This window comes from Tamandua tetradactyla, chromosome 2 (assembly GCF_023851605.1).
Source record: "Tamandua tetradactyla isolate mTamTet1 chromosome 2, mTamTet1.pri, whole genome shotgun sequence".
NCBI classification, from domain to species: Eukaryota; Metazoa; Chordata; class Mammalia; order Pilosa; family Myrmecophagidae; genus Tamandua; species Tamandua tetradactyla.
Window position 1 is genome coordinate 43,233,390 of NC_135328.1, and position 15,109 is coordinate 43,248,498.

The window sequence follows — 15,109 nt, forward strand, 5'->3', positions numbered from 1 at the left end:
ACCACCTCCTATTACAAGATTTATAAGATATTTCCCTACATTTTCTTCTAGAAGTTTTATGGTCCTAGATCTAATATTTAGGTCTTTGATCCATTTTGAGTTAATTTTTTAATAGGGTATGAGATATTGACCCTCTTTCATTCTTTTGCATATGGATATCCAGTTCCCCAAGCATTGTTTATTGAAGAGAGTGCTCCGTCCAGGTGAGTTGGCTTGACTGCCTTATCAAAGATCAATTGTCTATAGATGAGAGGGTCTATATCTGAACACTCTATTCAATTCCATTGGTCAGTATATCTATCTTTATGCCAGTACCATGCTGTTTTGACCACTGTAGCTTCGTAGCATGCCTTTAAGTCAGGTAGTGTGAGACCTCCAACTTCATTTTTCTTTCTTGGGATATTTTTATCTACTCAGGACACCCTGCCATTCCAGATAAATTTGGTTATTGGTTTCTCTATTTCTGAAAAGTAAGTTGTTTGGATTTTAATTGGTACTTCATTGAATCTATAAATCAATTTAGATAGAATTGACATCTTAACTATAGTCTTCCAATCCATGAACACAGTATGCCCTTCTACTTATTTAGGTCTTCTGTGATTTCTTTTGGCAATTTCTTGTAGTTTTCTTTGTATAGGTCTTTTGTATCCTTAGTTAAATGTATTCCTAAATATTTTATTCTTTTGGTTGCCATTGCAAATGAATTTTTTTTCTATTTCCCCCTCAGATTGTTCATTATTAGTGTATAGAAACACTACAGATTTTTGAGTGTTGATCTTGTAATCTGCCACTTCGCTGTACTCATTTATTAGCTCTAGCAATTTTGTTGTGGATTTTTCAGGGTTTTCAATATATAGTATCATATCATCTGCAAACAGTGAGAGTTTTACTTCTTCCTTTCCAATTTTGATGCCTTGTATTTCTTTTTCTTGTCTAATTGCTCTGGCTAGAACTTCCAACACAATGTGGAATAACAATGGTGTTAGTGGACATCCTTGTCTTGTTCCTGATCTTAGGGGGAAAGTTTTCAATTTTTCCCCTTTGAGGATGATGTTAGCTGTGGGTTTTTCACATATTCCCTTTATCATTTTGAGGAAGTTCCCTTCTATTCCTATCCATTGAATGTTTTTAACAAGAAAGGATGTTGAATTTTGTCAAATGCCTTTTCTTCATCAATTGAGATGATCATGTGGTTTTTCTGCTTTGATTTGTTGATATGGTGTATTACAGTAATTGATTTTCCTATGTTGAACCATCCTTGCATACCTGGGGTGAATCCTACTTGGTCATAGTGTATAATTTTTTTAATGTGGTGTTGGGTTTGATTTGCAAGAATTTTGTTGAGGATTTTTGCATCTATAGTCATTAAAGAGATTGGTCTGTAGTTTTCTCTTCTTGTAATAGCTTTGTCTGGCTTTGGTATAAGGGTGATGTTGGTTTCATAGAATGAGTTAGGTAGCCTTCCTTCCTCTTCAATTTCTTTGAAAAGTTTGAGCTGGATTGGTACTAATTCTTTCTTGAATGTTTGGTAGAATTCACATTTGAAGCCATCTGGTCCTGGACTTTTCTTTTTGGGGAGCTTCCTAATGACTAATTCAATTTCTTTACTTGCAATTGGTTTGTTGAGGTCGTCTATTTCTTGTTGAGTCAATGTTAGTTGTTCATGTCTTTCTAGGAAGTTGTTCATTTCATCTACATGGTCATGTTTATTAGCATAAAGTTGTTCATAGTATCCTCTCATTACCTCCTTTATATCTGTGGGGTCAGTGGTTATATCTGCTCTTCCATTTCTGATTCTATTTATTTGCATTCTCTGTCTTATTCTTTCTGTCAACTTTGCTAAGGGTCCATCAATCTTATCAATTTTTTCCTACAGTCAACTTCTGGTTTTCTTGATTTTTCTCGATTGTTTCCATGTTCTCAATTTCGTTTATTTCTGCTGTAATCTTCATTATTTCTTTCCATTGCTTGCCTTGGGGGTTAGTTTGCAGTTTTTTCTCTAATTCTTCCAAGTGAATGGTTAATTCCTCAATTTTTTCTTTTTTCTTTTTTGATATACATATTTAGGGCAATAAATTTCCCTCAGCACTGCCTTTGCTCCATCCCATAAATTTTGATTTGTTTTGTTTACATTTTCATTTGCCTTGAGATATTTACTGATTTCTCTTGTAATTTCTTCCTTGATGCACTGGTTGTTTAAGAATGTGTTGTTGAGCCTCCATATATTTGTGAATTTTTTGGCCTTCTTCCAACTTCATTTCTTTATGATCTGAGAAAGTGTTTTGTATGATTTCAATTCTTCTAAATTTATTGAGACTTGTTTTGGGACCCAAAGCAAAGGTCTATCCTTGAGAATGATCCATGAGCACTTGAGAAAAAGGTGTAGCCTGCTGTTGTGGGGCATAATGTTCTATAAATGTCTGTTAAGTCTAGTTCATTATTGTATTATTCAAATTCTCTGTTCTTTTACTGATCCTCTGTCTAGATGTCCTGTCCATTGAAGAGAGTGGGGGATTGAAGTCTCCAACTACTATGGTAGAGGTGTCTATTTCTTTCTTCAGTGTTTTCAGTGTTTGCCTCATGTATTTTGGAGCACTCTGGCTCAGTGCATGAATATTTATGATTGTTATGTCTTCTTGTTGAATTGTTCCTTTTATTAATACATAGTATTATATGTATTAATATACATAATTCTTTGTCTCTTTTATTTGTTTTACATTTGAAGTCCAATTTGTTGGATATTAGTATAGCTATCTCTGCTCTTTTCTGAGTGTGGTTTGCATGAAATATCTTTTCCCAACCTCTCACTTTAAACCTGTGTTTATCTTTGGGTCTAAAATGCATCTCCTGTAGACAGCATATAAATGGGTTTTTTTTCAATCTATTCTGCCAGTCTATGTCTTTTGATCAGGGAGTTTAATCCATTAACATTTAGCATTATTACTGTAAAGGCAGTACTTTCCTCTACCATTTTGTCTTTTGGATTTTACATGTCATTTCTAATTTACCTTCTTCTTACCTTAACTAATAGTCTTCATTTCTACACTCTTATCCATACCTCTCTCTCCTGTCTTTTCTTATCTGCCTGTATTACTCCCATTAGTATTTTTTGCAGAGCTGGTCTCTTGGTTACAAATTCTCTTAGTGACTTTTTTTTGTCTGAAAATATTTTAATTTCCCCCTCATTTTTGAAGGACATTTTTGCTGGAGACAGAATTCTTAGTTGGAAGTTTTTCTCTTTAGTATCTTAAATGCCACTGTCTTCTCACCTCCATGGTTTCTGCTGAGAAATCTAAGCCTAGTCTTATCAGGCTTCCCTTGCATGTGAATGATTGCTTTTCTCATGCTGCTTTCAAAATTTCTCTTTCTTTTTGACGCCTGTCATTCTGATTAGTAAGTGTCTTGAGTACATCTATTTGGATCTATTCTGTTTGGGGTATGCTGCACTTTTTGGACCTGTAATTTTAAGTCTTTAAGAGTTGGGAAATTTTCAGTGATAATTTCCTCCATTAGTTTTTCTCCTCATTTTTCCTTCCCTTCTCCTTCTGGGACACCCACAACATGTATATTCATGCACTTCATGTTGGCATTCAATTCCCTGAGTCTCTGCTCATATTTTTCCATTCTTTTCCCTATACATTTTTTTGTTTGTCAGATTTCAGATGTCCTGTGCTCCAGTTCACTAATCCTATCTTATGCCTCTTGAAATCTAACATTGTAGGTTTCCATTGTTTTGTTCATTTCTTCTACTGTGCCTTCATTCCCATAATTTCTGTGTTTTGTTTTTGCAGACTTTCGATTTCTTCTTTTTGTTTGTCCCTTGCCTTCTTTATTTCCTCCCTCAATTCATTGATTTGATTTTTGATGAGATTTTCCATATCTGTTTGAACATACTGAATTAATTGTTTCAACTCCTGTACCTCATTTGAATTGTTGGTTTTTTCCTTTAGGCCATATCTTCAATTTTCCTAGTTTGATTTGTTATTTTTTTGCTGGCATCTACACATTTAATTTTCTTAATTATTTTATTCTGAAGATTGTTTTCACTTTTCTACCTAGGATTTTCTTGCTGGATGACTTTGTTGTCTATCTGTTCTTTGACATTCAGTTTAGCTTATTTGAAGACCTCTAAGCATAGGTTTTGTTTAACAGATCAGAAATTTTCAGTTCTTATTTTCTTGTTTCTTGTGCTGCCAGTATGGTGCCTCTTTTCCCCCCTAGGAGCATCTACTTAGGTATTCTGGGCTCCAGTCAGATTTTCCCAGACCAGACCGGCCTCCTCTCAGGAGAAAAGAGTCACCTGTATCAATTTTCCCTGAGGGTGAGACCCAGCAGGTTGACAGACTTTCCAATGAAGCCCTAGTTCCTGTCCTGCCCAGTATGACACTTGTCTGCCTACAGGTCCCAGCAGCATAAGGTGATGTGGTACCTTTAACTTCAGCAGACTGTCCCTGATGGGGCATGGTCGAGACAGAGGAGAGGTTGCGTGCTAGATTTAATCGCTTCAGTTTTCCAGACCCTGGGGTCTGAATTCCTTGAGGGAGTGATTCCACCTGAGCTGGACCCCACCCCTCTCCAGAGAAAGCACAGCCTTCAGGGAATTACTTCCTTTCACCAAATCAGCTTTGTCTCTCAGACAAACTTAATTCCACCCTTGCCTTGGTCAGTTGGAGTCTGAGAAGCCTTGCAGTTGTATCCAAAGCGCAGTCAAGAAGTCATGGAAACACAGCCACAAACAAAAAACAAAAGAAAAAAAAATCCTTTTCAGAGCAGGACCCCATACCTTGGGTTTGCCAATCAAGAGGTTAAATTAGTACGCTGGTTTATGTATCTCCATGTCCTATGTGCCCCCTCCTTTTCTTCAGGACCCAGACCTTTCTGAATCAAGAAAAACCTCTGATTTGTTTTTTCTTTTTCCGTCAGTCCTGCCCCCTGTGCTCTGGGGTAAAACCAGCAACTTCAGTTTTTACTCAAGTTTCAGCTGAGCTGAAGGCCTATTTTTAGTAGTTAGAATTTGTTAATTAATTCCACAATTGGGGTTTGGTTGCGCTCAGCCCCTGCTGCTGGTAAAGTCCATTTCTTCTCCCCTCTGGGAAGCAGCCTGTGGGGAGGGGTGCCAGCCGCCATGGCTTGGGGAACTCACAGTTCTGGGGGGGCTTGCAGTGGGTCCAGCTGGTCCAGACTGGTGTATGCTGTGTGTCTGGTCACTGGCGTGGCCCCATCAGTTGTTCTGTACTGTTACTGGCTATCTACTAGCTGCTCTGAAGGACGGACTAAATCCTACATGTCACTACACTGCCATCGTGGCCCCAGTCTCTACCAGATTCTTGAACCTGAGTGCTTGGGGCAGCAGCATTCACAAAGCCAAAAACTAGAAACCACAGAAATGTGCATCAACAGGTAAATGGGAAAAAATTTTTGGCATTTTCATTCAATGGGATATTACTAAGTAATAAAAGGGAATGAACTACTGCAAAAATAGTGTAGACTTAACAGGGCACATATTACATGAGTCCATTGATACGAAGTTCCAGAATGGTCAGAACTCACCTCTAGTGATAGGAATGAGACCAGGGTTAGCTGGGGCAGGGAGGGCAATTTGACTACAAAAGTGCACAAGAGAACTTTCTGAGGGGATGGCAGTGCTATTGTCATTGTGGTGTAGTTTCCAAACATCTATACATTTGTCAAGACTCAGTGAAATGTAAACCTAAAATGTGTGCAACTTATACCTTGATAAAGTGGATTTTTCAAAAATCATCCCCCAAAGCAGAGACAGCAAAACCATGGCCAATGCAAACAAACAAAAAACACTAACAGTTTTTAATTCTGTACCAATTTAACAATGCACCAGTCAGTCACTTTCTCCACACCCTTGTCAGAACTGGAATTCCCCCTTTTTAAAAATATATTTTGCCCATCTCAGCTTGGTTTTTGAATGCATGGCTGTAATTCGATTCTTGAAAAAGCAGAGCTATCAGGAGAGGGCGGAGTGAGGGGAGGATGAGGCGTATCAAGGAATGGAAGGGCTGCAGGGCACGGACCAGGCTGAAGGGTTTGATATGGACTTGGGGGACATGCCGGAGAAATTGAAAGATGGTAAGTGGGGTTGAGGGTGACATAATCATATTTGTTCTTTAAGGATCACTCTGCCTGTCTGCAGTGAGGAGGATGAGGGCAGAGGTGGGAGAACAGCCTGGAAGGTCCACTGGAGGCTGGCACAGTGGTCCAGGTGTGAGATGATGGGGGACAGAATCCAGACGCTGTTTATTTCAAGGAGAGGCTGTGCATGGTGCAGAGATAGCAGAGCCCTGAGCTTTAGAGGGCCCCACATAGCACACACACACACATACACACACACACACACACACACACACACACACACACAGCTTATTCATAAACACAGAATCACCTCTGTCACTTGGGATCTGGTGCCTGGTCCTGCCACAGAATGTCCCCAGACCCCCACTTTCATGACCAACACTGCTCAGGTCCCAGGCAAACAGTTCTCAACATCTTATACTCCTTATTCTTGAAGCAAAAGCCCACTGCATCAAAATGTCCTGATGATTTGGGGTGATGCTGCCACTGACATAGGGGACAGACTCTTCTTTGGAGTTGAGGGAGGATGGAAAAGACAGACCAAGTAGGGTAGGTGGTGGTGCAGAGCTCAGCTGGGATAAGTTACTTCACTGCTCCTTGCCTAAATTTTTCCACCTTTAAAATGGGGTTCATCATAGTACCTACTTCACCTAATGATGACAATTCAGTCCGTTTAATTTATGATGTGCACATTCAGTGAAATAAATTTACTTTTAAGACCCCACTAATTATCATAACCACCACCATCATTTAAGGACAAGCTGGAGTGGGGAGGAAAGAGAGAAAGAATCCTGCATTAAAGAAATACTTCTGTGATTGTTGATTACTTTACACTTCTAAAGACATCAAAATGCAAAAATATGTCTTTCCTGGATTCAAGAAAATAGAATATTTCCCCATTATATAGATGAGGTTTAAAACAATAGCTCAGAGAGGTGAGTCACACAGCAAGGGACCTTTAGGGAATTGGAAATGCATGCATTTGAGCCCCTTATTTCTGGAGAAAGCCAACTAAAATATTTCTTCACCACAGCCAGGGTTTGGCTTTGGTGACAAACATGGATCTCCTTCCTGATGGGCAACCATGAAGAAAGAGCTAACTGTACTCACAGAAGCTCTGTGTCTGGGCTTAGGAAACATCCCACAAAAAGAAGTTTGCTCAAGTTCAAATCCTGTTGTGTCATCTTGGGCAACTTATATACCTCTTTGGGCCTCAGTTCCCTCATCCGTTACCTGGATGTTACCTGGTTCATGGTGAGGACACAGGATGTTGAGGTTATTGGGTTGAAATTATCATTTAGGGTTTGAAATTGTTAAGCATATGAAACGTCAATTTTGTACGTTTCATAAAGCACTTGAATCGCATCTATTTCTTATAGTTTATTAAACCATCATTGACCCTATCTGTGGTTGGCACACAAGACAGGGCATAGCACCTCCCTTTAGTGGAGAGAGAAACTGAGGTACAGGTAGAGCTCACGACCAAGGTCATGTTCCGGTCAGGAAGCTGGGACTGGAACCCACCCACCAGAATTTCCCTTTTGCCCAGTCCTTCCTTCACTTTCCCTTACTGGCTGCAAGAATTTTCTCCAAGTTGGCTGTCCCATTTTACATTCCATCAGACATGTGTGCAGGTGCTGATTTCTCCATATGCTCATCAGCACTTATTATTGTCTTTTCTTTTTGTAACTGTCATTGTGGGTGTCAAGTGTGTGAAATGGCATCTCATTGTGGTTTTGATTTGCATTTCCCTGATGGCTAACAATGTTCTGCATCTTTTTATGTGCTTGTTGGGCCTTTGCATATCTTCTTCTGAAAAATGTCTATTCAGATCCTGCCAGAGCCCTTTATATTCACTGTAGAATAGCACAACTTAGCAAATGGAGACCCAGCAATAAAACCAAGGTTCGCTGAGTCCCCAGAATGTGCCAAGGGAGAGGCAGTGAATGTCTCCAGCGATGTCCTCTGAAGCTCAGTCCTGCCTTCTTTAGGTGAAATGCCCCTTTATCCCCCCATGGAGTCCACCTCCCAAAGGCCACGCCCCTTCCTGCCCACGGCAGGTCTCCTTGCAGCCCTTGCTGGCCTGGATGAAGGCAGCAGTCACTTAGACACCTCCGTGCTCATCTCATGGCCTCTTAGTCCACCTCACCTGGCACTTGAAGTCCACCCCCCACGTGCCTGCAGGACCCGGCTGAGAAGGAGGCCGTCCCCCCGCTGCCCTGGGTTGGCAGGACCAGACCTTTCTGCCCCCCAGAATCCTCATTGTTATCACATTGCTCCAGGGCCCCAGCTTGGCAAATGGGAGCACACGCACTCCCTCTTCAGTCAGGGGGGCTTTGCTGCAGGCACTGCTGTCCTGTCTCCCCAAGATCCCGGGTTCATGTGAGAAGCTCCCTGAGGACAGGCTACACGTCTCTTCCTCCATCCACCTGGCACAGTGTCTGCAGAGGGCATTTGGTCAATGGATGCTTGCTTGACAAACAGGTAGCTGAAGAGCCTGTACTTGGGTACTTGTTCCTGGCCAGGCATCTCATCTGTGCTATCATCCCTCATCCTTCCGAGTCCCTCCAGGTAGTCCTGATTTCTCCCATTTTAGGGGGTGTAAAAACCAAGGCATAGAGAGTGGAGGGCAGGGCCCAGCTGGCAGTGAGTATAGGGCTCCTTGGCTCTGTACACCTTTCTCCTAATTAATGAGACACCTACCTGTGTCTCAGGTAATACGCACCCCAGGACCTACCTCAGCGCCCACAGCCAGAGCCACTGCAGAATGGCCTCCACAGCCTCCTCCCACCACCCACCAGCTCCCCCTGGATGACCTGCGGGAGCTGGCCGAGGCCCTGGGTGGTGGTGGGATGAGGGTGGAACCCAGCTCCCTAGTCCCCTCCCCCCCAGCTCTGCCTTAGTTCTGTCCTTGTGTCCTAGATCTCTGTGTTTCCCCTCTTTCTCCCCTCCTCCTGCTGTTTCTCCAGGGGTCTGAACAGCTCGAGTGTGGAAGAAGGCCCAGTTATGGAGAGAGGAAAGGTTTTTCCATAGGGATGAAATGAACTCTGGACTCGAACCAGGACAGGGAGGGCTCCCAACTCTGGCTCTGCCACTTCCTAGTTGGGCAGCCTTGGGGAAGTCACTGTTTCTTTCTGAACCGCATCTTATTCGCTGCAAAATAGGAGCTCAGAACCTACACCACTCTCCGTTACTGTGTACTCCCAACAGCCAGGCCCTGAGGCAGTGTCTCCTGGGTTCCTTGCGTCTACACCCAGTTTCAGAGGATGAAACAAGGTCAGTGTGGCCCCATCACCTGTCTGAGGTCACCTGGCCAAACAATGAGGGGGACTTGGTATCCAGATGGTCTTCCTTGTGGACCTGTGCTCTTATGTCCTTTTCCAGGTTTCCTGCAGCTGGGAGGGAGCTTCCCCTCTGGAAGAGATGCATTTAACATAGGTTTACAGAAAAATATAAAGGAGACACTTATGTAAGTAGTACTTAGTTATGCAAAAATCAGGACATGGTCCTGGACTTGCTGCAGTTTGGGTGGATCACAGCCACAATTCTGATTCCCTGTTGCACAAGTAATAAATATGAGCAGTGGCAGCAAATGCCTGGGGGGCAGGGAATGGCAAATGGCACTGCCTGGGGGGGTCCCCTCACTGGATCCCACCACTACACCTTTGCTAGGTTGCTCCCCTCCAGTTATCCTCGAAGTCCCCCCCACCTGCTCTGCACATCCTCCCTGATTTCACAGTGTCTTTTTCCCTCCTGTGCTCCCACCCAGCACCCACAGGTCTTTGGGAAGCTCAGCTGTCCCTGCTTCAAAGCAGGACACCCTGCTCTGCTGTGCAGCCTGGGCTGGCAGCCTTCCTTCTCTTGGCCTCCAGGGCTGCCCACGGCTGGACCACCCCCAGGCTGGCACTGGGCACTGCCCGGGCCCTCTGGCATTCACCTTCTTCCCATCCATGTATAGGATTTCCTCGTCCTGCAGGCCCACGCAGGTGAGAGCTTCGTGGAACTCCCTCAGTTGTTCCTTGGTCACCTCCTGCTTCCTGGCTGCAGGGGTGGGAGGGCCTGGGTGAGGAAGCTGGGAGATCCAGATGGGGGGCCAGGCAGGGCTGGGGTTCTGGGCACCCGCCCATGGGTGGGGGAGCCTGGGTGAGTCTGGAGTCAAGGGCTGCCCACATGCCTACCACAGAAGGCTAGTCCCAGGTTCTGCTCATCTTCGGGGAAGAACAACAATATGAAGGTCTCCAGGTCCTTGGTGAGCCACAGGGAGGTAAAGTGTTCTTTGTCTTGCACGTAGGAAGGGAAAAGAGCCTCTGGGTGAAGCCAAAATGAGGGTGGTTTCCCTCTTACATGAGGACCTCTGGGCATCCAGGGATCCCTCTCCCCATTTTACAGATGAGGAGAATGCGGTCCAGAGAGGAGCCCCGAGGTAGGTAAGTAGGACCAACTCAGTGCCATTGGCCTTCATGTGCCCCTATTATGTGTTGTCTCCCTGGTGATGACTGGAACATGCATGAAGCCACCATCTGCCCAACACTGGGGCTGCCACCCCTCACTTCCAGAGACTCTCACAGTGTGGCTAAGGCAGAGGCAGGTCTGGAGCCAGCCTTGGGTCTGAGTCCTAGTTCTAATGATAAGCTGTGTGACCTTAGGGATAGACCTTGACTTCTCTGTGCAAATTGGGTAGGATTTTCATCATGTCCCCTCAGGGCTACTAAATCACTTAATTCATGTAAAGTATTTATCTCCTATGCCTGGCACATAGGAGGGGCTCAAACATGGTGGTGATCATTCCTTTGATTCCTGCATGTACAGAGACATAAGCCACAAGCCTTTCCTGTGTTCTCCTCACCCCCAGCCCTTCTCTTCCTCCGGGCTCTGCCATCCTGCCCCAGGGTCCCCCTTTCTACATGCAGCCCCCAGGTGTTGGCCCAGGCTCCCCAGTACGGGATAAGGTCCCCTTCTGCTACTGGGTGGGCCCAGAGCTGACCTTGTAGATGTACTCGGGCCCACTAACATCAGACAAACAAAACAAAGTGAGATCACTGGGTGAGGCAGTCATGGAGAGAGGGGCAGGCACCCATGACAGTCAAGAAGGGACAAGATTCAGGCAGATTCCAGTTGGCCCTCCAATGACGGGGAGACAGACCGAGGCCAGGGGAGTGCAGAAGAAATTGCTCCCATCTTCCCGCTCTAGGAGGAGAAGCCAGGGCTGGCCCCTGGGGTGGGGTGGAGGGCTGGCACATGGGGGTCTCACACGGTCGTTTCTGACCAATAGGGAGTCCTCTTTCAGGTTGGGAGTTATGTAAAACAAGGCAGCCTGGACCACTCTAATAATCTCCTTGAATGCAGCATTGCATAAGATGACGGCGATGTAAAACCACTTGCAAGAGAGCTGGGGAGAAGGCAGGAGCTGATGATGGGGTGCTGTGGTAGTTAGATTCAGTTGTCAACTTGGCCAGGTGAGCGTACCTAGTTTTGTTGCTGCGGCCGTGAGCCAATGGTACCTGAACCTCATCTGTTGCTGATTTACATTTGCAGTCGGCTAGGAGGTGTGCCTGCTGCAGTGAAGGATGTTTGACTTAATTGGCTGGTGCTTAAATGAGAGAACGCAAAGTAGCACAGCCTAAGCGGCTCGGCATTCCTCATCTCAGCACTCGCAGCCCAGCCCAGGCCTTTGGAGATGCAGAAAGAAGTCACCCGGGGAGAGTTGTTGGAACCTAGAGGCCTGAAGAGAAGGCCAGCAGAGACCATCCTGTGCCTTCCCATGTAAGAAAAACTTCAGTCGAAAGTTAGCTGCCTTTCCTCTGAAGAACTAACAAAATAAATCCCCTTTTATTAAAAGCCAATCCGTCTCTGGTGTGTTGCATTCCCGCAGCTAGCAAACTAGAACAGGTGCTGAGGGCCGAATCCTTGATGGGCTCAGGCAGATCCTCTCCCCACTTTGCAAACAGGGAAACAGAGGCCCCAGGTGGGGAGCTGGACCCGCAGGAGCTCACCCCACGACCAGGCATCTCTAGGGGTGCCCCCTCCACCCCCAGCACATAACTGCCCCTGCTGTGGTGCCTAGGAACAGGGCTTCTGACTTTGGGGTCAGGAGAATGGTTCCCGAGTCTCCTGGATTTCACCCCAGGGTCCGGGCAAGGAAAGGGCAGAACCAGCAGCCAGCAGGGGAGAGGGCGGCCCCGAGAGGCTGGGCCCAGGGCTCCCCCGCTGCAGGGTAGCGTCGGTGATGGGAGAGGCCTTCGGGTGGTCACATGCTGGGCCCCAGGCGCTCAGCAGAGGAAGGAGACTCAGGGCTGCGAGGGGTTAGGGCAGCGCCATGCTGGGACAGGAGGGCCCTGGGTGGCCAGAAGGGGTGGCAGAGGGTGCAGTGACCTTTAGAAGAAGCTGTGGTTTGGGGCACGCAGGGCCCAGCCACTGGGCTGTGATACAATTTAGGGAGCACTTGGGAAAGGCCTTGCATAAAACCCTTCCTTCTTTCCCCCAAGGCAGCTCTGGATAAAACTTCCCAACCCAGGTCTCATTTGGGTCCCCTTTGGTGAAGAGGGGTCTGTCTAGCTTATTCAAGGATAGGATGGGTGTGGGGCTGGAGTCCACAGGTTTCGTTAGAGGGATCACCTGCTGGGCAATCTCGTGGTTTTCATCCAGTTGTTTAGGACCAGCAGTAAAGCAAGTGCCCATGTCACCTTAGAGTTTCCTGGCTGACTAGCATTGGGGTTTCATGGTTTGGGGTGAAAACATGATTCAGTTCCAATGGAGAGTGGCTCCAGCCAGGGAGGCAGGAACATTTCCAAAAGGGGACAGCTAAGTTGACTGTTTATTTCCAGGAAATGGATTCCTTGAACCAATTCCCAGCATCTAAAGGAAGACAGTAAGTCTACACTGCTCCCCACCACATGCTATTCCAGCAGGGAGCCTGCTGTCTTTCCTTCAACATAAGAACAGTCTTCTAACAGTGACCAGAGCATCATAAATACAGTAAATACTGTGAAATTCATTCTGCCCATTTACATTCCTATCAGAAGCACTCAAAATACTTTCAAAGAATATTATTATTATATAATTACTATTTTGTATTCTCAGTCATTTCTCATTTGTTGCAGGTAGCCTGTAGTTATAATTTTCATGGATGCATAACTTTCATTTACTTCATCTCATCCTCACAGCATGTCTACAGCATTTTGTATTTTGATTTTTCCCCTGATGCTAAGTGTCAGATAGTGGCCAAATCGCTCTCTAAAAATACCAAAGTTATCCAAGAAAAAGAAAAACAGATGTCCATAAGAACTCTGTACCTAAATGTTCATAGCAGCATTATTCACAAAGCCAAAAACTAGAAACAACAAAAATAGTCATCAACAGGTAAATAGGGAAAAAATGCATTTCCATACAATGGAATATTACTAAATAATGAAAAGGAAAGTAGTACTGATACCAATCTCACAAAAATTATGCTGAGAAAATTGAAGGTAGACATAATAGGGCACATATTACAGGATTCCATTCATATTAAGTTCTGGAAAGGTCAACACTCATCTCTAGTGGTAGAAATGAGACCAGAGGTTAGCTGGGGCAGCAAGGACAATTTGATGGCCAAAGGGCACCAGACAACTTTATGAGGGGATGGCAGTGCTCTGTATTGTCATTGTGGTGTTGGTTCCAAATGTCTATACCTTTGTCAAAACTTATTGAAATGTAAACCTACAATGTGTGCATTTTATTGTATGCAAATTGTATCTGGAGAAAGTGGATTTATAAATAAAAATTCTCCCTCCAAGCAGAGAAAGTAAAAACATGGCAAATTAAAAACACCAACAATTTTTAATGCTGTACCAACTTAGCAATGCACCAGTGAGTCTCTCTGTCAAAACTCGAATTCCCCCTTTTTGATGTTTTGCCAGCTCAGTTTGGTTTTTGAATTTGCACGGTTGTAATTTGACACTCGAAAAAAGTGGCACTTGTCCAATTTTTGGCACAACTCATACCCAACAGGATGGCTAAAATGAAAAAACAGACAACAACAAGTGTTGATGAGGTTGTAGACAAATTAGCACCCTCACACACAGCTCTTAGGGATGTATAATGTTGCAGCCATGTTGGAGAACACTTTGCAGCCCAGTGTTGGGAAAGTGGAGGTCAATGGGGAAAGGGAGGCCCAAAGAGTGCAAGTCAGGATTAGGCTTATCAAGGCATGGAAGGGCTGCATGGTAGAGGCAGGTGACAGGGAGAGAATGTCCACGGCTGATATTGGAGAGGTTGGTGGGAGTCCAAGCTGGCATGGCACGGAACATGCTGAGGGGTTTGGGCTGGAATTTGGGGGATGAGGGAGAAATTGAAAGATGTTACGTGAGGTTGTGGGTGACATAATCATATTTGCTCTTTAGAGATCACTTTGTCTGCAGCGAGGAAGATGTGGGCAGAGGTGGGAGAACAGCCTGGAAGGCCCAGTGGAGGCTGGCACAGTGGTCCAGGTGTGAGACGATGGGGGACAGATTCCAGACACTGTTTATTTCAAGGAGAAGCTGTGCATGGTGCAGGGATAGCAGAGTCCTGAGCTTTAGAGGGCCCCACATACCACACACACACACACACACACACACACACACACACACACATACACAGCTTATTTATTAACACAGAGGCACCTGTGTCACTTGGGATCTGGTGCCTGGTCCTAGCACAGAATAGCCCATGGTCCCAAACACCCACTGAATGCTGTACAGGTCCCAGGCAAGCAGTTCTCAACATTTTAACTCCTTATTCTTGAATAGCACACTGCATCAAAATATCCTGATGATTTAGGGGTGATGGTGCCGCTGACATAGGAGACAGACCCTTCTTTGGCCATTAGGGAGAGTGGAGGGGACAAACAGAAAAGACAGACCAAGTGGGGTAGGTGGTGGTGCACAGCTAAGATGGGTATCCGCCTGCTGGCTGTGTGACCTGGGGTAAGTTCCTTCACTGCTCCTTGCCTCAATTTTTCCACCTCTAAAATGTAGCTAATAATAGT

At 45.1% G+C, this 15,109-nt stretch overlaps 1 pseudogene; it reads right to left on the reverse strand.

Annotated features, from left to right (window-relative positions):
• Positions 1-9,020: 9,020 nt before the first annotated feature.
• Positions 9,021-12,420, reverse strand: LOC143656026 (alpha-1-acid glycoprotein-like; annotated as a pseudogene).
• Positions 12,421-15,109: the final 2,689 nt, after the last annotated feature.